This window comes from Geotrypetes seraphini, chromosome 1 (assembly GCF_902459505.1).
Source record: "Geotrypetes seraphini chromosome 1, aGeoSer1.1, whole genome shotgun sequence".
NCBI lineage: Eukaryota > Metazoa > Chordata > Amphibia > Gymnophiona > Dermophiidae > Geotrypetes > Geotrypetes seraphini.
Genome location: NC_047084.1, coordinates 344,226,918 through 344,252,123, shown reverse-complemented (window position 1 = coordinate 344,252,123; position 25,206 = coordinate 344,226,918). Strand labels below are relative to the sequence as shown.

General features: G+C 42.7%; 1 long non-coding RNA gene across 1 annotated transcript; it reads right to left on the bottom strand.

Moving 5' to 3' along the window:
• Positions 1-456: 456 nt before the first annotated feature.
• LOC117368886 lies at positions 457-24,997 on the bottom strand. The gene is made up of 4 exons (XR_004541034.1): positions 24,884-24,997; positions 24,353-24,385; positions 11,230-11,279; positions 457-521 (listed from the first exon to the last, which is right to left on the bottom strand). It is a non-coding gene; the product is annotated as an uncharacterized LOC117368886 (long non-coding RNA).
• Between the last annotated feature and the right edge of the window lie 209 nt (positions 24,998-25,206).

The following is a 25,206-nucleotide window of genomic DNA, read 5'->3' as shown; positions in this document are numbered from 1 at the left end:
CACTATGGATTTCTGTCGGGTTTTTGCCACGTAGAGTTTCAATCTTTATGTACGACCTCTGATCGTCAACAGACACAGTACCCGAGACACCTGCAGCCTTCATTTCCCACACTTGTCACAGCCACACTATGTACACTACAGAGCTCCTAAGCACATGCTGCTTCAAGCACTGAAGTGAAACAAGGTTTACTGCAATTGCATCATCCACTCCCCAATGTTGCCAACCTGTGCATTATTTATGAAATGACCCTTGTAGATTATGTATGAAAGCACTGCTCAAATAGTTTGCTTGTGAAAATTTGAAGGTGAAATTGAATGTCCTTAGCGCCAACCCCTCCTCCAATTCGTATTCAGTGAGCTCTCCCAAGTATTCTGCTTCTTTTTCTGTGTTCAGTATGTGTATTTTTTTAATACTTCTGTAACACTTTTTATCAAACTGCTGAACAAGGATTGTTGTCAGGTTCATTCAGTTTCTTTTAAGTGAATTAGGGCAAGACTTCATTTTCTAATTCTGTTTACATCTGAAAGTAGAAAGATATAAAAATTTATATTTACAATACCTCTTCAAAGAATACACTTTCTATATTGTAAAAAATTAAATAAAACAGATCAAAAGAAAAATAAACATTTATACTATTCTGTAGAGCAGTTTTGTGCAATCTTTTTGTTCAAAGTCTTGAGTTGATTCTTAGTGGTAGGATTCATCAATATCCATGAATTAGTATTTTATTTTTGTTCAAGCTTATTTAATTTCCGATACGATAATGGTATAAATTTATTAGATCTGCTGATCTACTTGCACTGTTATGTGCAGAGTTACTGGGCTAATCAGTTAATGTAGCCAGAGATAAGATTTTGGGTTACTCTAAGGGGAAAATGGCTGGGCACTAAATGTGCTCTGCATCCCTCGAGGCGCTCACTCCCAGACTTAAGGTTTAAAAGAAATAAGTACTTGATCTGGTGGGCATCTTCAAGCCTCACCAGCTGAAGATCTCCCTGAAGCTCCAGAAACACCTGTGTTCAGCTCAGCAGTTAGTGATTACCGATACTTGCATTCCTGTGTATAATCAGGTTCCGCGCCTGTGTGAAAATTGAGCATGTGCAGAGTACCAGCATCGGTGGCTCAGGAAGTAGCTGCCAAACTGAGCCTGGGTTTCTGGTGCCTTTGGGGAGATCTTCAGCTGGAAAGGCTTAACAATCCTGCTGGCTACCTTAGTAGTATACAGTACTGCTGATGGGTGAGCCTGTGCCCATGCCACTGGCACTAATGCTCATTGGAACTCCTACCAGACATGTCACTAACCCAAGTTAGGCAGTGATAAATCATAAGCAGCTAAGAAATGGGCTCAGGGTTTTTGCAAACTAGATTGTTGCTGAAATAAAAATTATATACCGTATAATTTGTATATACTCAAATATAGAATGATTTTTGGGCCCAAAAATGGGAGTATTGTCCTATTATCAGGTCATCACCTGACCCCACTCCCGGACTTGATGCAGGCTTCTGGTAGGCCGGGACAGGAGGGATCCCTCCCGTCCTGGCCGATACTAACAATTTTTTATCCCCCACATACCTTTTCTCGTATCCCTGGTGGTCCAACGGTGTATGGGCAGGAGCAAACTTTCCCCACTCCTGCTCTGCTCCCTTCTTTTGAACTTGTGGCCAGCAGCACACAGGCACACAGGAGCGAGCTTCTCAAGCTCTCACCCGTCCCTGCACTGTTCCCTAAATGGCTGCCGCCAGTTCTCATGGGACTCATGAGAAATGGCAGAAGCCATTCAGCAAGCAGGGCTGGGCGGGAGCTCGAGAAGCTCGTGCCTTTGTGCTGTGAGATCAGGAGGGAGCAGGGTAGGAGTGCGTAAAGTTTGCTCCTGCCCATATACCACTGAACCAGGGATAAGAGAAAATGTACATGGGGGGGAGGGGGGGTGTAAAAAAATCTATCGGCCAGGACAGGAGGGAACCCTCCTACCCCGGCCTACCACTAGACCACCAGAGGGGGGTAAAGGGTACAGGGCAGGAAGGTGGGACATGGTGCAGAGCCTGGCAAGTAGTGAGGGGGGTTGGGTTCAGAGCTTGGCATGGAGGGAGGCTGGCTGCATAGCCTGGTAGGGCAGGAGGGAAGGGGGCTGGGTGCAGAGCTTTGCAGGGCAGGGAGGGAAGCGGGCTGAGTGCAGATCCTGGCAGGGGAGGACATGAGGGAGGGGACACGGGATGTAGATCCTGGAAGGGCATGGCACTTGAATATTAAGCCCCTGTCTTATATTCGAGTCAACTATTTTTTCCTCCTTTTGGGGGGAAAATGGGGGGTCTCGACTTATATTCAGATCGACTTATATTTGAGTATATACAGTAACTGTTTTCTTAAAATGACAGTGCCTTGTAAAAGTCTTCACATCTTTGTCCATTTTCCACATTCCACTATCTAAAAATACAATTCAAAATATATTAAAGTAGGAGTTTTTCACTGATCTACACAACATACTCTGCACTGCGTGGAGAAACAATCGTAAAAAAATTAAAAAAGTAATTAAGAACGAAAGTAGTCCTACCGTTTGTCATAGCAAATCCCCAAATATTGCCTAACAGCTCCCATAATAAGTTAAAGCCCAACTGTATCCAGTCACAGTAGCTGAGGAAAATGAGCCATTTTTGTTCTATAAAGTGAATCTAGCCCGGAACTTCCTCTCTGATGTCAGAATTGACCTTTTTTTTTGAGAGGGGGGGGAGGTTAAGGCTGTGGACCCGGCCCTTGTATGCGTCTGGCCTGTTGTCAGGGAAGCAGAGCGAACAGAACACAAAGGTTGTGTGAATCTATCGTGGAGCCCTGATCGACTCGCGTTGCCTTAGCGATCTACTGGCCAATCGCAATCGACCTTTTGGGCACCCCTGACTTATACTATGTCAAAGCTTCCATGTAAGCTGCATGACTGCAGAACCATACACCTTTTGGTAGGAGGCTGCACAGCCATTCAACCCCACCATGCAACTGGCACACCAGGACCTCCCGGAACATGCTGCTGCTGTTGCTGCTTTCCCAAACCAGCAACAAACTTAAATTCAGCCATCATGGGATCTTCCTGCACCTGCCTGTGGCTGCTGGTCTGCCCCCTCCATAACCTCTTGTTACGCGGTAGAGCCATTAGTCACAGGTAAGTGCAGGAAGATCCTGCAATAGCTGAATTTCAGTTTGCTGCTGGTTTAGGAAAGCAGCAGCAGTTGGGGAGGTTAGAGGGCAGATTCTGATAATGGAAGGGGAGAGAGAGAAGGGGATGACACTGATGGAAGTAGGATGGAGGAAGGGGACAGGGAGTTGTATAGGCAGATGCTAGTTGAAAGTGAGGAGGAGAGGGGGCAGGCTAGATGGAAGGAGGGGGATAAAGGGAACATGCTGGATGGGGGCAGAGGATACAATTGGTGAGATGCTGGATGGGGGCAGAGGATAGAGTTGGTGAGATACTGGATGAATAAAACAGGAGAGATGGGGGTAAGGGAAAGCAGTGGCAAGCAATAGGTTGACAGTGAAAAAAGAGAAATTGAGAACATAAGAACATAAGCAATGCCTCTGCTGGGTCAGACCTGAGGTCCATCGTGCCCAGCAGTCCGCTCACGCGGCGGCCCAACAGGTCCAGGACCTGTGCAGTAATCCTCTATCTATACCACTCTATCCCCTTTTCCAGCAGGAAATTGTCCAATTCTTTCTTGAACCCCAGTACCGTACTCTGCCCTATTACGCCCTCTGGAAGCGCATTCCAGGTGTCCACCACACGTTGAGGACTGGATAGTAAGAATTTAATCTAGAGAGACAGGAAATAAATTGAAGAAAGGAAAAGGAGAGAAAAATAGGAAATCCTGACAAGAAAGTTAAGAGAAAATGAGGAAAGCAGAAATCAGAGACTGGGACCAAAACAGTTGGGAAAAATAATTTTATTTTCTGTTTAAGATAAAAGTAGCTGCTGTGCTAATAAACATTAATAAATAAAAATGGAAATAAGGTGTTATCTTTATTGGGCTAATTTTAATAACTTTTGGACTAACTTTCAGAGACCAAAACCACCTTCCTTAGAACAGGATACCATAGCCCACAGCATTAACAGATAACCTCTGGCAGGCCTAACAGGGCCTAGCTCAGTTTTCATTCTTTTAAAAAAAACAAAACCAAACCTTTTTTGACTAGTCTCGGCACAGGTCAAACTTAATTGTTGGAAATTTATTTTCTTTGCCATAGGAAGCAGTGCTTCTGACCTGAATTAGATGTTAATTAAGGTTCTGTGAGGAAGATAGAATAACTGTAACTGTCACCAGGGCAGATTACTGTTAGCTTCAGATGGTCTCGTTGTAGCAGTCCCCTAAGTATCAAACCTATATAGAGAGGAAAAGTCCCAAGTAACCTTCTTTCTGAGAGAAAAGAGGATATTTTTCAGGGTACATGAATATTATTTTGCTCTGAGTATTTGATAATCTTTGCTTAAAAGATAAATTGTAGGTTCCTTTATAAAGATAGTTTAAATCTTAAAAGAGCAAACTTACTACCTAGTTTCTATAGTATGAAAGCCTTTTCCCTATAGTTTTTAAACTTGAACTTTCTGCTAGAGATAGAAACTTAACTGTCATAGCCTACACAGCATTAAGAGTTGGCAAGCATAACAGGACCTAGCTCAGTCCTCTTTCTCGCCTGCCCCAGCATATTTATTCACTTATTCTTAATCTATAGTCAACTATTCTAATTAAGATAAGAGACTATTGTCTTACATTACTTGCTAAGAATCAAATACCAAATAAAGCACACAATGTAATCCTAAGGCTTTTTATAGTAGTCTAATATTCTCAGTATCTTAACAAGGTTTAATTAAACAACTCAATAATACTAAGATGCAGACAGTAGTCCAGTAGCAAGAGGGGTGCTATTCAGTCTTTTGCACTGTGTTACATGTATGATTCTTTCCCAACTGGCGAGAAGTTGTGTGCTCAGTGCAAAAAGCTCCTAGCTCTCAGATAACAAGTCCATTCTCTTGAGGCTAGAATAGCAGACTTAGAGAAGCTGAGGGAGACAGAGATACATAGAGAACTAGAGGGACATTTTATTTAAATCCCACCTCGTCTGGCAGCCCTTGTGCTGCCTTGGAGGGAGGTCTCTTTAAGAGCATAATCCTGGTGAGGTAGGAAATAATCCTGTAGCCAGGACCTGTCCAGCAGGGAAAGCAATATATTCTTACACTGAGGATGTGTCTCTAAGATCTACCCAGGAGGGAAGAGCTAGGACAGCTGTTGTAGTAGGTGATTCAATCATTAGACATGTAGATAGCTGGGTATCTGGTGGACAAGAGGATCTACTGGTCACTTGCCAGCTTGGTGCAAAGGTGGCTGAACTTGCTCGTCACCTAGATGATTTTCTAGTGCATTCTGGACAGTAGCATTCTCCTCATGCTCACGAGCTATGCACAAGAAATCCATTCCAGGTTTTTAACTCCTACTTCTCCAGAGGGCTCTGCTGCCCCCTTCAGTTTTTCCTGCTGCATGTAAACTGGAGGGTGTCTTTCTGATCTTCTCTGTATATTTTATTATTCTTGGTTTGTTTGTCTTTTTTTTTTTTTGCGGTTTTTGTGGCTATCAGTGCAGCAGAGCTCCCCAGTGCGGGGGAAAGCTCTGCTTGCATGCAACCAGCAGGTTAATTCCTTGGGGACATGTTTGTCCAGCCTGCAAAAAACTCTGTGGAGCTTGGAGTCCGTATCCCTAGTAACTTAGTATGCCTACTGAATCGAAGAGGCTTGAGTGCAGGCTTAGCCATCCAAAGGGGGCTTAGTGGGGCTCTTTAGGGTGCCAGTTAAGATTTTGCCTCCACTTGTGCACAATTCTGCAGGAGTTGAGGATCAGTCCAACTGGCAGCCAGATTTTAACATTTGAGGACAGGCTGATTAAGGCAGGGATTCTTCTCCCAGATCCAGCTACTTCTTAGAACTGAGGCAGACCGCAGCACCTTCAGAGTACATGTCATAGTGAGTATGGCTATTACAACCTATGGGCAAAATTGGGTGGGGGGGGGGGGGGTGTCTGAAAAACTTATTTTTGAAGGATTCTGCCACATTCCCTGGGGTTTTCCTCCTCAAAAATCTTGTTTTCTGAGTTTTTAAACTTTTAGTTAAGGCATTTTTAAGCCATTTTTGTGATAAAACACTGCTGTTGCAGCCATTTTGGATTTCTTGATTTTATTTTTAAAAGTTCTCCATTCTTCAAATCACCTTGTTTTGCATCAAAACTGGTAGGGATGGAGTCCTCATTCTCTTTTACCCCTAATTCTTTCCTATTTTGTGCTGGATGGATGCTGGAAGAGCCCCTTTGCACCATGTGGCTTGGAGGTAGGCTTCAGAGGGTGATGGTGAATGGCACCCCCTCCGAGATGTCGGAGGTGATAAGTGGAGTGCCACAGGGCTCCGTCCTGGGTCCGATCTTGTTCAACATCTATATAAGAGACCTGACAGAAGGGCTCCGAGGTAAAATAACATTGTTCGCCGATGATGCCAAACTGTGCAATGTAGTGAGCAAAAGCACAACAGACAAAAAAGCAATGACAGACAATATGGTGCATGACTTACTTCTGCTGGAGCACTGGTCTAGGTCCTGGCAACTCAGTTTCAATGCCAAAAAATGCAAAGTCATGCACCTGGGAAGCCAAAATCCATGCAAGATCTACACCCTAAATGGCGAGATCCTGACATGAACTGAAGCAGAAAGAGACTTGGGGGTGATTGTCAGGGAAGACATGAAGTCTGCAAACCAAATGGAGCAAGCTTCATCCAAAGCAAGGCAAATCATAGGTTGCATACGCAGGAGTTTCGTCAGCTGTAAACCTGAAGTCATTATGCCACTGTATAGATCCATGGTGAGACCGCACCTGGAGTACTGTGTGCAATTCTGGAGACCGCATTACCGCAAGGATGTGCTGAGACTGGAATCGGTCCAGAGGATGGCCACCAGGATGGTCTCGGGACTCAGGGAGCTCCCGTACGAAGAGCGGTTGGGGAATTTGCAGCTCTACTCACTCGAGGAGCGTCGAGAGGGGAGATATGATCGAGACATTCAAATAGCTCACGGGCCGCATCAAGGTGGAAGAAGACATCTTCTTCTTCAAGGGTCCCGCGGCAACAAGGGGGCATTCGTGGAAAATCATGGGCGGGAAACTGCACAGTGACACTAGGAAGTTCTTCTTCACTGAAAGGGTGATTGATCGCTGGAATAGTCTTCCACTTCAGGTTATTGAGGCCACCAGTGTGGCGGATTTTAAGGCCAGATGGGATAGACATGTGGGATCTATCCGCAAAGATAGGGAGGATCACTGGAGTGGGCAGACTTGATGGGCCGTGGCCCTTATCTGCCGTCTATTTCTATGTTTCTATGTGCTGCACAGCACAGAAAAGGGGACGGGAGTGTCAGGCTTAGCTTCCACTTTAGTCTCTAGGGCTGAAGAACCTCTGGGGGGCCAGTCTACTCAGAAAAAAATTCCTCCCGAAGCCCCAGAACAGTAACATGCCTAAGTGTAAGAGTGTGGAAGTTGCAGAGCCCAAGAAACATAAGGTGGAGTTACCTAGAGGGACTTGGTGATAGCTAGTAAAGCCTTTTCTCCTCAGTTTTGTTAATTTGATGTGGAGAACTTATTTGGATAGCCAGGATCCTCATTTGAGCCCTGGCAGTGAGCAAGAAGTTGCACAAGGGGGCTTGGGCTCCAGGGCATATCGGGGTCATTGGTGGTGGCTGACCAGGAGTACTATTCAACATAGGAAAAGGCCGGGTCTATCTTCTAGAGGCACACAGCTTGCACTCAGATAACAGACATGATGGCAAAGCCAGTTCCAGCTGTGTGGCACTATCTCCAAGTACCAAACTCCATGCAGCCACTATAGATGTGGTCCCTTAGGTGAAGGCTCACATGCGTCCTCTCTAGAACTCACTACTGTCTCGGTGGTCCCCACAACAGGACTCCCTTCAAATAACTCTCCCATAGACTCCAGAATCCCACCGCAGTATGAGTTGGTGGCTCCATCCACAATCGTTATTACAGGGCATGCCCTCAGAATAACTTTGTGGGCGATTCTATTGACAGATTAGCCTGTTTGACTGGGGAGGCCATTGCAACGGATACCCAGTCCAGGGGCAGTGGCCAGCCTCTCAGAGAAAATGGTCCAGCAAGAGTCTGAAACTTTGTTACAAAAGCGATGGAATATGTCATAAGAACATAAGCAATGCCTCCACTGAGTCAGACCCGAGGTCCATCGTGCCCAGCAGTCCGCTCATGCGGCGGCCCAACAGGTCTAGGACCTGCACAGTAGCCCCCTATCTATACCCCTCTATCCCTTTCTTCAGCAGGAAATTGTCCAATCCTTTCTTGAACTCCAGTACCATACTCTGTCCTATTACGTCCTCTGGAAGCGCATTCCAGGTGTCCACCACCCGCTGATAAAGAAAAACTTCCTAGCATTTGTTTTGAATCTATCTATGTCAGTTACCAAGAAGGCACCAAGATTGTGCAACTAAGCCTGGAAGCCATTGTCTTCTTGGAGGTTGAAAAGGGATGAGTTCCAGAGGTTTGGCTTTGCCTAGGTCCTGTGAATCTGTCTCCGATAGGATTTCTGAGATAAAGTTCCGGCTGAGTACTGTTGAAAGCACATGGAACAGTAGGTGCTTCACATTGTATTGCCAGGTATGGAGTCGTCTCAGTTTGGCCATTGTTTCTGCCTGTAGTGCAGGGGTGTCAAATGTCAGTCCCCAAGGGCCGCAATCCAGTTGAGTTTTCAGGATGTCCCCAATGAATATGCATGAGATCTATTAGCATACGATGAAAGCAGTGCATACAAATAGATCTCATGCATATTCATTGGGTGAAAACCTGACTGGATTATGGCCCTCAAGAACCGACATTTGACATCCTTGCTGTAATGGGTGGCGTCATCACGAGTGTTCCAAAGACATAAGAAGCATATGTATTTGGTGTACCCCAGTTGCAGACCCAGAAGGAGTGACAACTTTGAGATCACCACAGAGGTTCCACTGGTGATCTGCTTAGCATGTGAGTTTTAAGTGTCTCCATTGACTCAAGAACCCACCACCAATTTGCATTAATAACTTTCCAATTCAGTCCGTCAATAAAATAAGAATTCTTGGAGTCATCACAGATAATAAACTAAATTATCACAATCAAATAAATTGTTGTTAAAAGTTGTTTCCACAGGCTGTGTATGATTTGATCTTTAGCTAACTTTTTGGATGCTCCCTCACTAAATATTTTAATTCATTCATTGATCATTTCAAAACTGGATTATTGTAATTCACTGTATAAAGGAATCACACAAAAAGAAATAAGAAGACTACAACTGATACAAAATACTGCAATAAAAATTATTACAGGTAAAAGAAAATTTGACCATGTAACACCATCATTAAAAAACGCACATTGGCTTCCTATCAACCACCGAATAAACTATAAACAGGTGCTCATTCCATTTAAAGTTCTACAAGTAAACACACCATTATTCCTAGATTGAGTTATCATTCTGTATTCTCTTTCCGCTCTTTACGATCTGAGGATAGAAACCTACTTACTGTTCCATCCCTACGAACCATAAATACCAGACATACCACACTTTTCTCCTTTACCGCCCCCCAAACGTGGAACTTATTACCTGCTCAGATAGAAAAAAAAATTATTGAGAAATTTTAAATGAAAACTAAAAAGTTTTCTATATAGATGCTTTTAACTGATTAGTGAGTCCCTTAAATTGAGTTAACATTCTTAATTGAAGTAGCCAAGCACTGATCTAATATAACCCCTATTGTTCTATCCTTATTTGTTCTCTTTCCTATATTAAAATTGTAGTTCTTCCCTGATTTCCCTTTGAAGTGCACATCTGTTTATCCCTATATTGTATGTTGCTTTGTAATCTTTGTAAAAAGCGATTATCAAATATGAAATAAACTTGAAACTCATATGTTTCCTTCAACCCAACTGCATAAGCAATAGGAACAGATGGCTTCTGGTTTCCATTCTGTAAAAGAACCGCTTTAAGGCTTACTTTGCTTGAATCAATGAAGTTTCCATTCATGAGAAACATGTTAATATCCCACGCATGAAACCATTAATATCAGTACCGAAACAAATGTTTCCTTTTGGTAAAAGGAAGCCAGGATGGTGTGATGATCACGGAAAAAAAGATATTTTGGTGTCCTGCCTTAAAAGATTCCATTGCTTTAGCCTTGAACCCAACAATTCTGCTTTCTTCTTTGACAGTGACAAGTCTCTAACCACATCATTAAGATCTTCTTGAGTTAGCAGGTGAGGTTGTTTTTCATCCACTTCAGGTTCATACAACTCCTCCACAGCAACAGAGGCACATTCTTCATCAGAACTTTCGGTACGTTGTGCTGATGTGGAAGGAGGAATTGGAACTGGATTCTCCAAGTCATGAGGAACGGGTTTAATTGCTGACGAGCAATCAGGATACACAATTTTTGATTTATTCCTCTTTGTGAATCCAGCAATTTTTGTCATGCAAAAATAACAGTCTGAGCCATGATTTGTTGGTTCACGCCACACCATGGCTACAGCAAAAGGCATCTTCTTCCGTTTCCCATTCAGCCACTGTGTTAATCCGGAATAGCAGACAGTGCAGCACACATGAGGTGCCCACACTTTATCTTGGTCACCAACTTTCGAGCCAAAATAATGCTTGTATGCACTTTTAAGTCTCCTGGACAGATTCTTTCGCTGATCGTGTGCAGTAAATTGTCCGCAGACATAACAGAAATTATCAGGATGGTTAACACAACCTCGTCTGTTCATAATATCATCTTAGACAAAAACAAACAAAATATAAAAAATTCAGTTAGAAAAAGCAGCACAATCACTTTTTAGTATAAACTTTCAAGTTACTGGTATATGTGATCGATGAGCTATCCTAAAATGCAATATTGTGCTACAGAAACAGTAAAATAGCAACATTTCATGGTAACGTTATGACAAAAATGATATAAACACAAACTGATACATAACTTTAAAACAGGATGTGATAGACAAAAGCTGTTTTCAGATTTAGAGTCGGCATGTATCCCTTGTTAAGGTACAAGTGACAGAACTCTAGTAGCAAATTGCTTGTTGACCAGCGTTATGAGCCAAACTCCAAATGCACTAGCTCTTCAAGTACATTGTGGATTACTTTGATAAAGATCAAGGTTCTTACAGGAAATCTTCTAATCACGTCATTGCTTGAGCTCCACAGGCACCTGCACCCTAGAAAAAAACAAAAAATACAAACAAAACAAACCGTGGTTTATGTCTTGTTTAAGTTACAAAACTGTACATGTACTGATTTCTAAATAACTTAATGTGACAGCTAGAATTCTCAGGCAGAACTCTAGTGGCTAGAACTTGATTACTTCATAGACAGATGCTGCACCATGCAACCGCAAATAAATAAAATACAGAAATCCTTCACAATCATGAGAAATCTGAGACTAGTCCGGAAATTCTTTGAAAGAACACAATTCCAACTTATAGTACAATCCCTAATTCTAGGTCTGCTGGACTACTGCAACATCCTCTTCCTTCCATGCCCTGCTACTATGACTAGACAACTTCAAACAATCCAAAATACAGCTTTGAGACTCATCTACTCATTGAGAAAACATGACCATATCACAGAAGCCTACATCAACTCACATTGGCTACCAATCCAAGAAAGAATACAATTTAAATTTTACTGCATGTTATTTAAAACTCTAAACGGAGACAGCCCATCTTAGCTGAACAACCGCCTCATCCAAGCATCCACTACCAGACACAGAAAAACGCACTCCCCATTCATACCTCCCCCGATCAAAGAAGTAAAACGATCAAAACTACACGACGGCCTCCTAGCCACTCAAGCCGCAAGACTGGACAACCAGATCTCCAACCTTCTGACGACCACCCCAGACTACAAGACATTCAGAAAAGAAATAAAAACTATACTTTTCAAGAAATTCCTGAAGCAGCCATAACATCACGTACTCTTAACTCTAAAATTGACAATTGTTCTACTCTTTACTTCACTAGTAACAACAATTGTGCTTCCATTGTTACCCCCTTTTAATTCTTTTGTAAACCGCCTTACTCTTAACAACCCGAGAAATGTTAAAAGATCTACTACTTACCTCACTAGTTAATCAATAGTTCTCCCATTGTAACCCCCGTTTTATTAATCTTTTGTAAGCTGCCTTGAACCGCAAGGTAATGGCGGAATAGAAATCCCTAATGTAATGTAATGTAATAAAGGCATTTTATGACAAGAGACATTGCAGTATAGGGAGATAGCAGTTACCTTGAGAGTAAAGGGCCCTAAGAAATGGGATTTTCTCTACTTCTAATAATCATTTCTATAGCACTGCACATGTTATATGCAAGTACCTTCTCTGGCCCTGGTGGTCTTACACTATAAGTTGTTTTATGTACCTGGGGCAATGGAAAGTTAAGCGACTTGCCCAGGGTCATAAGGAGCTGCATTAGGCATTGAACCCAGTCCCCCAGGATCAGAGTCTGCTAGACCAGTGTTCTTCAACCTTTTTACACCCGTGGACCGGCAGAAATAAGAATTATTTTGTGGACCGGCAAACTACTAAGACTGAATTTAAAAAAACCCAAAACATTTCCGCCCAGTCTCCTCAAGCTCGGTCCCCGCAAACCATCTGATCCCATCCGCATAAGCCTCAGTTATGATTTTATATTGAACATATTTTATTAAAGTATAAAAAGAAACGATATTCTGTACAATTGTCATTTTATAAATACAAATATACAGAGCAAGGACCAACAAAACCCCTGTCTCCCCTCCCCTTCACATATATCCCCTCTACTATCAAGAAAACTTAACAAGCCAAATTATTACAGAACGCTACACAGAAATAGCATGCCAATAGAATACTGCAATCACACATGACAGGAATAGTGTTAGGGGAGTGGCCCCTGGTCAGAGAGAGCTCTAAGCCAGCTGGAAGCTAAAGAAGCACTGCCTGGGCTTTGCAATCATCAGTTATGTCTCTAGCAGGATATTTCAAATATGATATATTCTAATGACAAAATAGAAATAAATTTCTTTTTTTCTACCTTTTGTTGTCTCTGGTTTCTGCTTTCATCTTCTTTTCACTCTTTTCCTTCAAGAGTCTGCCCAGTCTCTTCAATCCAGCATCTATCTGTTCCATCCACTGTCTGCCCTCTCCCCCTTCCATATGTATCTGCCTTCTTTCTATGCCCCTCTCCCCTTTCAATCTAGCCTGTGCCACCTCTCTCCTTTTTACATCATTCATTCCAGCTTCACTGCTTTCTTCATTTTTATCTCTCCTACACCAGATCTAACATCTTTATCCCTCTCATTCCTCTGTCTCTCCCCTTTCCCTCATCTGATCTCTCTATTCCACCCTGACCCCCTTCCCCTCCTGTAATCTCCCTGCCAGCTGTTTCCTTCTCCCTTCCCTCCTCCTTCTATCCAACAGTAACTCTCTTCCCATCCCTTTCCCTCCTCCCCTCCCAGCAGCATCTCTCCTATCTCCCTATAGGTCCAGTAGCAGCTCTCCCTTTATTCAGCAGCTTCCCAGCCTACAACAGTGGCTTCCTCCCCTTCTAGCAGCTCTAGTTGCCTGCAGCAGTGATTTACTTAGGCAGCCTTGGGTCAGTTGCTGTCTCTTAGGAAAGAGAAAGTTGTTGAAGTGAATCATTGCCTTTGCAAGTACGAGAGCTGCTGGGAGGGGAGACAGCCACTGTCGAAGGCTCCCCATGATCTTGCTCCTGTGCGCCCTGCACATTCACGACCTCCCCAAGCCGGCACAAACAGTATTGCACTGCAGGCCCTGCCATAGAGTCTCCATGAGTGAGCGGCCGCAGACAGGAAAGCTCAGGGCCAGCACCGCACCACTCGTTCACCTGTGGATGCTGTCAACAACCTGGTGGCAAGCCAGCAAACACGGCACAACCCCGCAGCCACATGGGTTCAACCCACTGGTTGCCTGCGCACATCCCACACATAGGCGGACTCTCCTCTTTGCACTACTACTACTGAAAAAAAATAGGCCTGCCATTTACTTCCTGGGTCAGAGCAACAGATACATAATCTGCTGATTACAGGGAGTAAGACATACACTGATTGTGAGTACAGGGGAGGGTTAGGTGGACACACACGTGAGCCGTAGCGGAGGGAAAGCCCAGACGCTGCCAATGGCCCCAATGCACACGCTGGCCCCGTGCACCGCCTGGAGCCTGAGGCTAGGTGGAACAGCAGCCTTCCGCCAACACCACCGCAGTTGGGGTGCCCACTGCTATACACCCGGCATGAAGTTTAACTGCGTTAATCTCATCGGCCCTGCGCGGACCAGCAGGAATTTTCTGTGGACCAGTGGTTGAAGAACACTGTGCTAGACTAATTCTTAGGTTACTCATCTACTTCCTACATGCTAAACCCATTTCTAGTGCTTTTCTAAGTAGAACTTGCAAAAAAAATTAGAAGGCGCTAAATGTTCCTGTATTAACTCAGTATTAGCCAGTTAACATGCACCAATGTGAATGCAACAGCTGGTTAATGCTTCTACACCTGTTCTCTGCTCTTAAGATGCCTTCTCTGAAAACTTGCTTTTGAAAATTAGTTCAAATATTTTGCCTGTTTGTATGCGTTAACACATCCTGCCACAAACCTGTTATTCACATGCTAAGCATACATTAGGGTGTAATGCTCTTTTGTTAAAAGATCCTTAAATGAGCTAAGGTCAATGAAACAGGACAAGTATGATGGTGGTCAACATTTGGTAATACTGCCCAGTAGTGCTGCCCGGTTCACGATTCGAATCGGTTCACTTCGGGTGAATCGATTCGAATCTATTTAAAACACCAAAATTCGACTTCCTGATTCGGACCCTCCCCCCTTAAAGCAGGTGCAGCAGCACTGCTCTTGCTGGCCAGCTGCTGCCGCACCAGCTTTAGAGGGCGAGGAGGGAGGGTCAGTCGGGAAGTGCGGCTGTCAGTTCCCCCCCCTTGGTGTCCGATTTCCCATCCTGGCATCCGGCTTCCCCCCTGGCCTCCCCGCACCGTTTACCTTATAAGTGAAGCCTACAGAGCAGATCGCGGTACTAGCATCTTGTGATATGCAGACTGTGCCTGCTAGGTCTGGCCCTAGGGTGAGACCTCTATCAAAAGCAGACAGTTCCCAACCTGCTCAGGTTAAACCCCAGTTTAGCATTTTGCCTGATGTTCCTTCTGTAACCAGTAGAGGGAGCCCTGGGGCTAAGCAGCAGTTTTCCCTTCCCCCACGCAATCCCAGAGGAAGTAACCGGATATCCTCTACACCTGAGGGTTTGGGGCGTGGTTGCCAGCTCCTAAACCAGAGGTCTGAGCTTCTAGAGAGACAGAGGGAGAGTTGGAGGGAACAGAAGCAGCTGCAGAACTCAAGGCTGGGAGATCTGTAGGGCTGTTCTTTGACTGAAGGTACGGAGCTTATAGAGGCCGGAGCAGAGATACCTTCTGACCCTTCCGAAGTATCCCAAGCCATGGAACTGGAGCCGGAGCCAATTACTGAGGTACCGAACAGTGTCCAGCCCATGGAAATATGCTAGTCCAAGGCAAGTGTTTAAAACTCTTAAGTTGATTACAAATATCCGGGTTTTGCTGGTTGGACTATTTTTGAAGCTGTGCCTTGCCAGTATTGCTAAGTTTAAAGCAGGATAGGATTCTTTTGGCAAGGGCTGTGCTGGACTTATCCTGTTGGGGATTAGTTTTTCTTTTCTTCCTTTTTGAAGTTTGACTGTTTTGTATCTAAGGTGGTGGGGTTTGCCCCCACGTTCATGTGGTGGGATCGAGGGCCAAATCTTGGCAATATATCACCACGTGGAGCACACCACCTTGCCCAACACTGCTGCTGCTGGAGGAATCAGTGCCGGTGCACTGATACAAGCACAAGTCTTCCTGAGAAAAGTAAAGACATGTTTTTGGACTATTTTTGGTTTGAGTGAAACCTTACTGACTGGAACTCTTGATTATATAAAGAATCTGTTTTTGCTTGGAAGATAAGGTTTCTTGTTTTGGGTTTAAAACCACTTTGAAGCTTTTTGTGCAGCTTTAGGACCATTAAGCTATACCAAACCTTATGTTTTGGGACTTTATTGTTTGCTGCTGTATCCTGACAAAGTTTATGTTTGACTTATTTGATGACTGGGTTAAGAACAAAAGAGTGAAGCAACTGGTTTATTTTGTTCTGAAGAATAAATCCAGTCCTGATTTTGATTTTCAACTTCCTAGTTTGTCTGTATTTTCTTCCACTAAACCTTTCTTTTTTCCTTGTGTCGCCCTCCGTGGCCCACAAGAGTATTTCCTTGTTCCAGCGGTCCAAGGTGCCCTGAGCCCGCTGGTGACAATCTTTGCAAACTGCTTTGAGGCTGTTTCCTCCGCTGCGATCCTGCCTCTGACGTCAGAGGAAGGGCGGGACCGCAGTAGAGGAAACAGCTCAAAACAGTTTGAAAAGATGCTAGCACCGCGATCACTTATAAGGTAAACGGTGCGGAGAGGCCAGGGGAAACACGGAGGCCTTCTTGGGGGGGAGGTGTGCGCAGTCCTTCGGGGTGGGACAGGCCTTGGGGGGGGAATTCAGGCCTTTAAGGGGGAGTGCAGACCTTCAAAGGGGGGACAGGCCAGGTATGGTGGCATAGGCCTTCAGGGGGGACAGGCAGGCCTTCAGGGGGGACAAGCCTTCAATGGGGGGAAGGGGGATAGAGATACTGGATAGGAGGGTAGCTGGGAAAAGAGGGAGAGATGGTGATGGGGAAAGGGAGAGAGATGCTGTAAGAAAGGGTAGTTAAGAAAAGGTGGATCTGTGGATGGAGACGAAAAAAAAGAGAGACGCCAGACTTCCGGGGGAGGGAAGGGGAGGACTGAGATGGCAGATGGATGGTTAGCACGGAGAAAGGAGACCCTGGCAAGCAAGTTATCAGAAGACAACCAGAGCCTGGGACCAACAAGATTTGAATAATGATCAGACAACAAAAGATAGAAAAACTAATTTTATTTTTTATTTTGTGATTACAATATGTCATATTTGAAACGTGTATCCTGCCAGACCTGGTGTTAGACCGCAAACATGAGCTAAGATTTAACAGAGAGAGGAAAAGTCTTTGTTTGTTTATATCACAGCGCCAGTGTGGTTAGAAGGCAATGGGGTGAAGAGGCTATAAAATAGACCCAACAATACACATCCGTATTGCCCTCGGCCTCAGAAATGGAGCCTACGCACAGCAATGCAGTCACAAACTGAGACAATCCACGTAGAAAAAACTCCTGCTCCAATCATTGGCCTTTAAAACTCTTTTTCTTTTTTTAAATGCTATTCTATAATATAAACCCTACACCACTCAGTATTTAAGATGTGGTTTTTAAATACTTATTCAACAAATCTGCATCAAATACTGTGTGTAATATCAAAATTTGAAAAACTCGACCACAAAAACTTATCTTATTTGTTTAGTAGTCTTCACTGTCGGAGTCTTAATAGTAAAATCTCAATTCATGTCCATTCGCCAACGCGGCCAGCGTTTCGCGGGAATTGCATACATCCGCTGCATCAGGGCCACCTGGACATTACCACACCAATCCTCGCTATAAACAAATACAAACAATAATATATTCACATTCAAAAACCAAAAAAGAAACATCGTTTTTTTAAAAAATTTAAATAGTACAACACTCACATCAGTGCATTCGGTCACAGCTTTTCAAACAGTGCCAAAATGGCAGCAACAACTTTATATAGTCTAGTTACCGTCACAACGTGCTGACATCATCGTAACGTGGCAAACGCACGTTCCACCTTTAAAAGAATGGCTACTAATAAAAATGTTGCCATTCCAGTCAGCACGTTGTGACGGTAACTAGACTATATAAAGTTGTTGCTGCCATTTTGGCACTGTTTGAAAAGCTGTGACCGAATGCACTGATGTGAGTGTTGTACTATTTAAATTTTTTAAAAAAACGATGTTTCTTTTTTGGTTTTTGAATGTGAATATATTATTGTTTGTATTTGTTTATAGCGAGGATTGGTGTGGTAATGTCCAGGTGGCCCTGATGCAGCGGACGTATGCAATTCCCGCGAAACGCTGGCCGCGTTGGCGAATGGACATGAATTGAGATTTTACTATTAAGACTCCGACAGTGAAGACTACTAAACAAATAAGATAAGTTTTTGTGGTCGAGTTTTTCAAATTTTGATATTACACACAGTATTTGATGCAGATTTGTTGAATAAGTATTTAAAAACCACATCTTAAATACTGAGTGGTGTAGGGTTTATATTATAGAATAGCATTTAAAAAAAGAAAAAGAGTTTTAAAGGCCAATGATTGGAGCAGGAGTTTTTTCTACGCGGATTGTCTCAGTTTGTGACTGCATTGCTGTGCGTAGGCTCCATTTCTGAGGCCGAGGGCAATACTGATGTGTATTGTTTGATATAGTGGTATTTCGCTATTATTTTTGTATTTGTATTATATAACACTGGGTTATATTACATTAGGTTTTATAAAATAAACCCACCAGGATGTTTGAAAAAAAACATCCAATTGGGCAGGAAAATCGAATCGAAAAACCAATTCAATAGGCTGAATCGAATCAAATTTTTTTTTCCTGAATCAAGTTTATTTTTATTTTATTTAAAATTTCTTATACCGCCCAATCAGCCTTCTAGGTGGTGTTCAAATTTGTAAAATCAGAAAACAAACTAACTAAAATACAAGTTTGAGGTGACAATACGTCAACAAATTAACTATTAAAACTTAAACTATTAAAAACAAAGACAAACAAGAACAAAAGGTAAAAGGCAAGAACTACATTAGGCTAAGTAAAAGAGAACAATTAGGGAAAAAACAATAAGGAGTGCTGCTGTTAAACTCAATAGTATTTTCACTCAGTTGCCCTTAAAAGGACAGTTATGTCTCAAAGGCATCAAGAAAGAGAAATAGCTCTAGCTTCATCTTAAAATTATTAAAATTTGATTCTTCGCATAAATAATTTGGAATACTATTCAAAAGAGAGGGGGCAGTGACAGAGAAGATAGTAGACCTCATTATAAACATAGAAACATGACGGCAGATAAAGGCTACAGCCCATCAAGTCTGCCCACACCATTGACCCCACCCTTATAATAATAATAATAATAACAACTTTATTCTTGTATACCGCAATACCATGGAAGTTCAATGCGGTTAAAAATAGAAGAGACTGTACATTTACAGCGATGATACATATTACAGTGTTGTTACATTTACAGAGATGTTACATAAATAGCAGTAATAAAAAGGCATATACTAAAGAAGAGACTGTACGTATACAGCGATGTTACATGTTATAGCAGTGATACATTTACAGTGATGTTAAATGTGAGGCAATGAAAAGGCAGGGCAATTAGATAAAACAGAGATTGAGAAAGAGAGGCCCCCTTAACTCTACTGACCTGCTCTATTAAGTCAATATCCTAGCGACCCTATTCATTGGTATGACCCTCGCAGTGATCCCACATAGGTATCCCATTTATTCTTGAAGTCTGGAATACTGCGGGCCTCGATCACCTGTACTGGAAGCTTTTTCCAATGCTCTATCACTCGTTCCATGAAGAAGTACTTCCTGACGTCTCCACAAAACTTCCCTCCCCTGAGTTTGAGCGGATGTCCTCTTGTGTTCGAGGGTCCTTTGAGAAGAAAGATATCATCTTCCACCTTGACCCGTCCCGTGATGTACTTAAATGTCTCAATCATGTCTCCCCTCTCCCTACGCTCCTCAAGAGTATAGAGCTGCAATTTCTTCAGTCTTTCTTCGTACGAGAGACCTTTTAGCCCCGAGACCATCCTGGTGGCCATCCGCTGAACCGACTCAATTCTGAGCACATCTTTACGGTAATGTGGCCTCCAGAATTGCACACAGTATTCTAGATGAGGTCTCACCATGGCTCTGTACAATGGCATCATGACCTCAGGCTTCCTGTTGACGAAACTTCTCTTGATACAACCCATCATCTGCCGTGCCTTAGATGAAGCCTTCTCCACTTGATTGGCAGTCTTCTTGTCTGCACTGATGAACACTCCCAAGTCTCGTTCTGCCATAGTCTTGGTCAAAGTTTCTCCATTCAAGGTGTAATTTCTGCATGGATTTCCATTTCCGAGATGCATGACCTTACATTTCTTGGCGTTGAAGCCCAGCTGCCAGATAGAGGACCAACTTTCTAAAGTACGGCGGTCCTGTTCCATAGTATCCTGTAGATTGTAGCCGTTTACGATATTGCATAGTTTGGCGTCATCAGCGAATAAGGTTACCTTACCTTGAAGCCCTGAGTCAAATCCCTAATGAATATGTTGAAGAGAAGTGGATATATAAACTTCAGTGACGTTATAGAGAAAAGGTTATTAGCTGTTGATCTTAGGGACCTAGGAGTATAAGGGGTAAGATTATTTATAAATTCAGGTTGATTGTTTTGTCTAGTCTTAAAATGTTCCACTGGCAACCAGTGAACTTCTTGCAACAAGGGTGACATAGTCGGATTTCTTTGCATTGAATATAATTTTTATGGCGGTGCTTTGTATTATCTGAAGTCTTCGTATTTCTTTTTTGGCTATACCTTTATAAAGGGCATTACAATAGTCAATGCACGAGATCACAAGAGTGAATCAAAATGTTAAAGGATGCGGCATCTAATAGTTTCGATAATGATCTGATCATATGGAGCCAATAAAAGCAACATTGAACCACTGTACCGATATGAAGATAACTAAATTTGTTATCAAAAGTTACTCCAAGCAGTTTAAGTGAAGGTACGGTTAATAGATTGAGATTTGAATGTAAGAGGAGTCTGCAAGGAAAGTCCTTCCTTGTTGGGAAAAATCATTATTACTTTGGATTTTTCAATGTTCAATGATAGCATAAGTACATCCAACCAGGAGTTAATCTTTTTAAATTTTTGGTTTAAATAGATCTATCGGATGTATTAATTGGACATCATCTGCATAAGCAAACATTGTAAACCCAATAGATTGCCCTAATGTTAAAAGGGGTGCCAGAAAAATAGAGATAAAATAGAACCCTGAGGAATCCCATAATCAGTAGTAAATGAGTCAGACGATGTAGAATTAATCTTGGAAGAACGATCTGTAAAAAAAGATAAACAGTCCAAGACCTGGTTTTTAATACCAATTTCACTCAGACGAGACAGAAGAAGCTTATGATCAATCGTGTCAATGCCGATGATAAATCTAAAGTATTAAGTATAAAGTATGTGTTTTTTCTCCCAGATCAGTTAAAATTCTTTTTGGAGCTGAAAAAGATAGCTTGATGAAGTATACACAGGTCCAATGAGTATATGGTAGCAAACTTTTGAGTTAGAGTGTTAAGCCTTACTTTTTAATTTTTATGCATTTTGATTTATTCTTTCCTTTTATATAGAATGTACTCCTCTTATTAACATTGTTGTCTAAGGAAGGATTTATAATTATTCCACTTGTAAAAATTTTTGATGATTTATATTAACATTCTACTGTATTTCTATAACAAGATTTTTTTCTTGTAAATTTTGTTGAAAATATAAATAATTTTTTAAAAAATCAAAACTTTCTGAAGTAATTGCTGTTTTATGGGGGCAGGTAACTTTTATGGGGTGCAGGCGGGGACGGAGGGGGACAGAGGGGATTCTGGCGGGAATTCTGCAGGGTACTTCTGTCCCTAAGCAACTCCTTATTCTGTATTTGTTGCAAGACGATTAGCAATGTTCTTGGCAAAGAAGTTTTTTTTGCTGGATGACATGACTTCAGACCACCTTCCAACAATCTGCAACAAACCATCCATCTGCTCAGGTTCTGAAGGTGAGATGGTAAGCAAGAACAGAGTTGGATAGCATTGCTACGAAGATTTAACTTTGCAGTCATTTATAATTTTCCTATCATCACGGCTAGTTGATACATGAGGACAACCACTCCGTTACCTGGAGCCAAAGGATCCAGTATCTTTTACACGTTTAAGTGTAGCATGCATCACTCCAAGTTAAATTTTCAATGTTGATGCAATTCTGCGATATGAGACCTTCATTTTGTAAAACAGTAATCTGTGCCTGGGTTTCAGGACTAAGTTTTGCTCCTCTTTTTCGCATATTTCTGTAAATAAAACAAACTAAAATATAATAAATTTTAATAGAAAATACATTTGTATCCAAAAACCTCAAATCTCAATTAAGATTGGCTGGAAATACAATTACTTTAAGTTCAGTTACAGTTCAGTTATTTAATAATTATTAGAAATAAAAATTAGAGAAATTATTAGTAAATACCACAAAATTATTAGTTACGTATATAAACAACACAGGCAAACACCTACAAATTTGAACATTAATTATTGTATGACTTTTTCAGAAATGCTACATCAACACATGCAAGATTTAAATTCAATCGCCTGTTCTGATGGGTTTAGTCTGGATTTCTTTGAAAAACACTTTGTCACAATATTTATACAGAAAGATTAGAAAGTGGCGAATGTTACGCCGATCTTCAAGAAAGGTTCAAGGGGAGATCTGGGAAACTACAGACTGGTGAGTCTGACCTCGGTACTGGGAAAAATGGTAGAGGCGCTGATAAAGGTCCGCATCATTGATCACCTTGACGGACACAATCTGATGAGAACCAGCCAGCATGGCTTCAGCAAAGGAAGATCTTGCTTGATGAACTTGCTGCACTTCTTCGAGGGAGTAAACAGGCAGATAGACAAGGGTGGCCTGGTCGATATTGTATATCTGGATTTTCAGAAGGGGTTCGACAAGGTCCCGTGTGAACTACTTCGAAAAACTGCAAGCCATTGAATCAAGGGTGAAATACTCATGTGGATTAAAAAAACTGGTTGGTGGATAGGAAACAGAGAGTGGGGGGTAAATGGACAATACTCGGACTGGAAAAGCGTAACAAGTGGAGTGCTGCAGGGTTCGGTGCTTGGGCCCGTGCTCTTCAACATATTTATAAATGACCTGGAAATTGGTACGAGCGAGGTCATTAAATTTCTGGATGATACGAAATAAGACCTGCAACGTGACAAAACATGCTTGAGAAATGGGCTGCGACATGGCAAATGAGGTTTAACGTGGATAAGCGTAAGGTAATGCATGTCGGTAACAAAAATATTATACACGAATACAGGATGTCTGGTGCAGTACTCAGAGAGACACCCCCCCCCCCCCCGCGGAAAGAGACTTGGGAGTACTGGTTGACAAGTTGATGAAGCCATCTGCGCAATGCACGGTGGCAAACAAAATGCTAGGAATGATTAGGAAGGGGATCACAAACAGATCGGAGAAGGTTATCATGCCGCTATACCGGGCCATGGTACGCTCCCACCTGGAATACTGCATCCAGCATTGGTCGCTGTCGCCATACATGAAGGACACAGTACTACTCAAAAGGGTCCAGAAAAGAGCAACTAAAATGGTTAAGGGGCTGGAGTTGCCGTACAGTGAGAGATTAGAGAAACTGGGCCTCTTATCCCTTGAAAAGAGGAGACATGATCGAAACATTCAAAATAAGGGAATGGACTTAGTAGGTTGTTCACTCTCTCCAAGGTAAAGAGAACGAGAGCGGAGGGATCTGCTCGCCACGTACGGAGGAAGCTTTGCCATCATGTAATCCGGCGCCATGTCGTGCAAAGATTTCAACGCTAGCATTAAGCCCTTGAAGACATTTGGCCACAGGCAGCCAGTGAGCTGACGATGCATGTGTAGACCTTCTTTGCCTGTAGATGGTCTGCACATACGCTGGCCCTCCGTGCCTGGCTGAGCTGGGAACATTACTTTTTTACTTTACTTCACAAGTCTGTGGTTTTAACCCGCTTTAAACCCAAAACCACAGGCTTGCATGGCGGGGAAGGGCAGGAGTCTGGGCAGAGAACAGGGTGGCAAGTCACGTCTGCCGGCTCGATCAAGGGCTTTCTTGGGTACCCATATGTCAAAGCTTCAGCAGGTCACCTGAAGTTCACCGACGGGGTTAAGGCTTTGATTAACAGAATCGGGGCAGAGAGTACGGTTTTTGTTCACACGCCTGGTCCTCACCAACCCAGTCGGGGTGTCTTCTTTAGTTTAGTGAATTGCATCCTTACTACTTTGCGTGCGCGGATCGGATCATGCAAATGATCCGAGGTTAGTGAATCAGGTCAGAGGAAAATCAGGTTGCAAAGTGCTCAGGACACGATCGGTGTCCTTACATCTAGCCCTAAGTCACTAGGAACTGTGGAATATACTGTAAATATTTTACAAGAATACATTTTATATAGTTAAAGTAACTTACCTGCTTTCAATCCAGTAGCATTGACTCGTTATCCTAAGTGAAAGCAAAAAAAAAAAAAAAAAAAAAAATCAGTTATTGGTCATGCCTAAAACGGCGTTTTTGTATATATATAAAAAAAATTAAAACCTACATCGCACAACTTAACCTTCACTATTTTCTTCCTTAGTTATGTCCTCAGCAATGACGTAATAATCACGGATGCTCATGATGTGAACAGCAAAAACCTTTTCATCATCGGACATAACCAGAACACCCCTCCCCTCACAATAACACCGTTCTTTTAAAAGAGCTCATTTTACAAAGCCACGGTGCCGTAAATGCGACGCAGCCCCTTCAATTTTTATGGGCTAGGTCAGTATCTTACGGACGCTTTGTAAAAGGGGCCAAAATAAGACGATAATAAAACCAGAACGGCATACCGAAAAAAAAAAATCGTAATCTGCCTTTTTTCCCCCCGGTGGATTATATATATGATAGATTAACTCAAAACATTTCAGCCTTACCACCCACCATTCCCTCCGACCCACTAACCTCTCCTCAATCACTGAGCAAAAGAGCAATAAAGCCCGCGCGCGCCAACTTATACGGCAAAACTAGGCTACCGGAAGTTGCGTCACCCCCTGCGTTTTGACTCCCGCCCATTTCGTCCTGGTGTCACAATCAGTAACGTGGAGACGGACAAACTCTATGGTCAACAAACGCAGATTTATGACGTTTTTATCAAACAGGAAATAATCCTCCTGGATATGCGGAAAGGGGGAAAAGCACACGCTGCTTTTCTTATTGCGCGTTCCCACTGTCTTTCTACCTTTATAGCCTAATCATTTTTTTCTATTGGAAGGTTGGGATCCTTG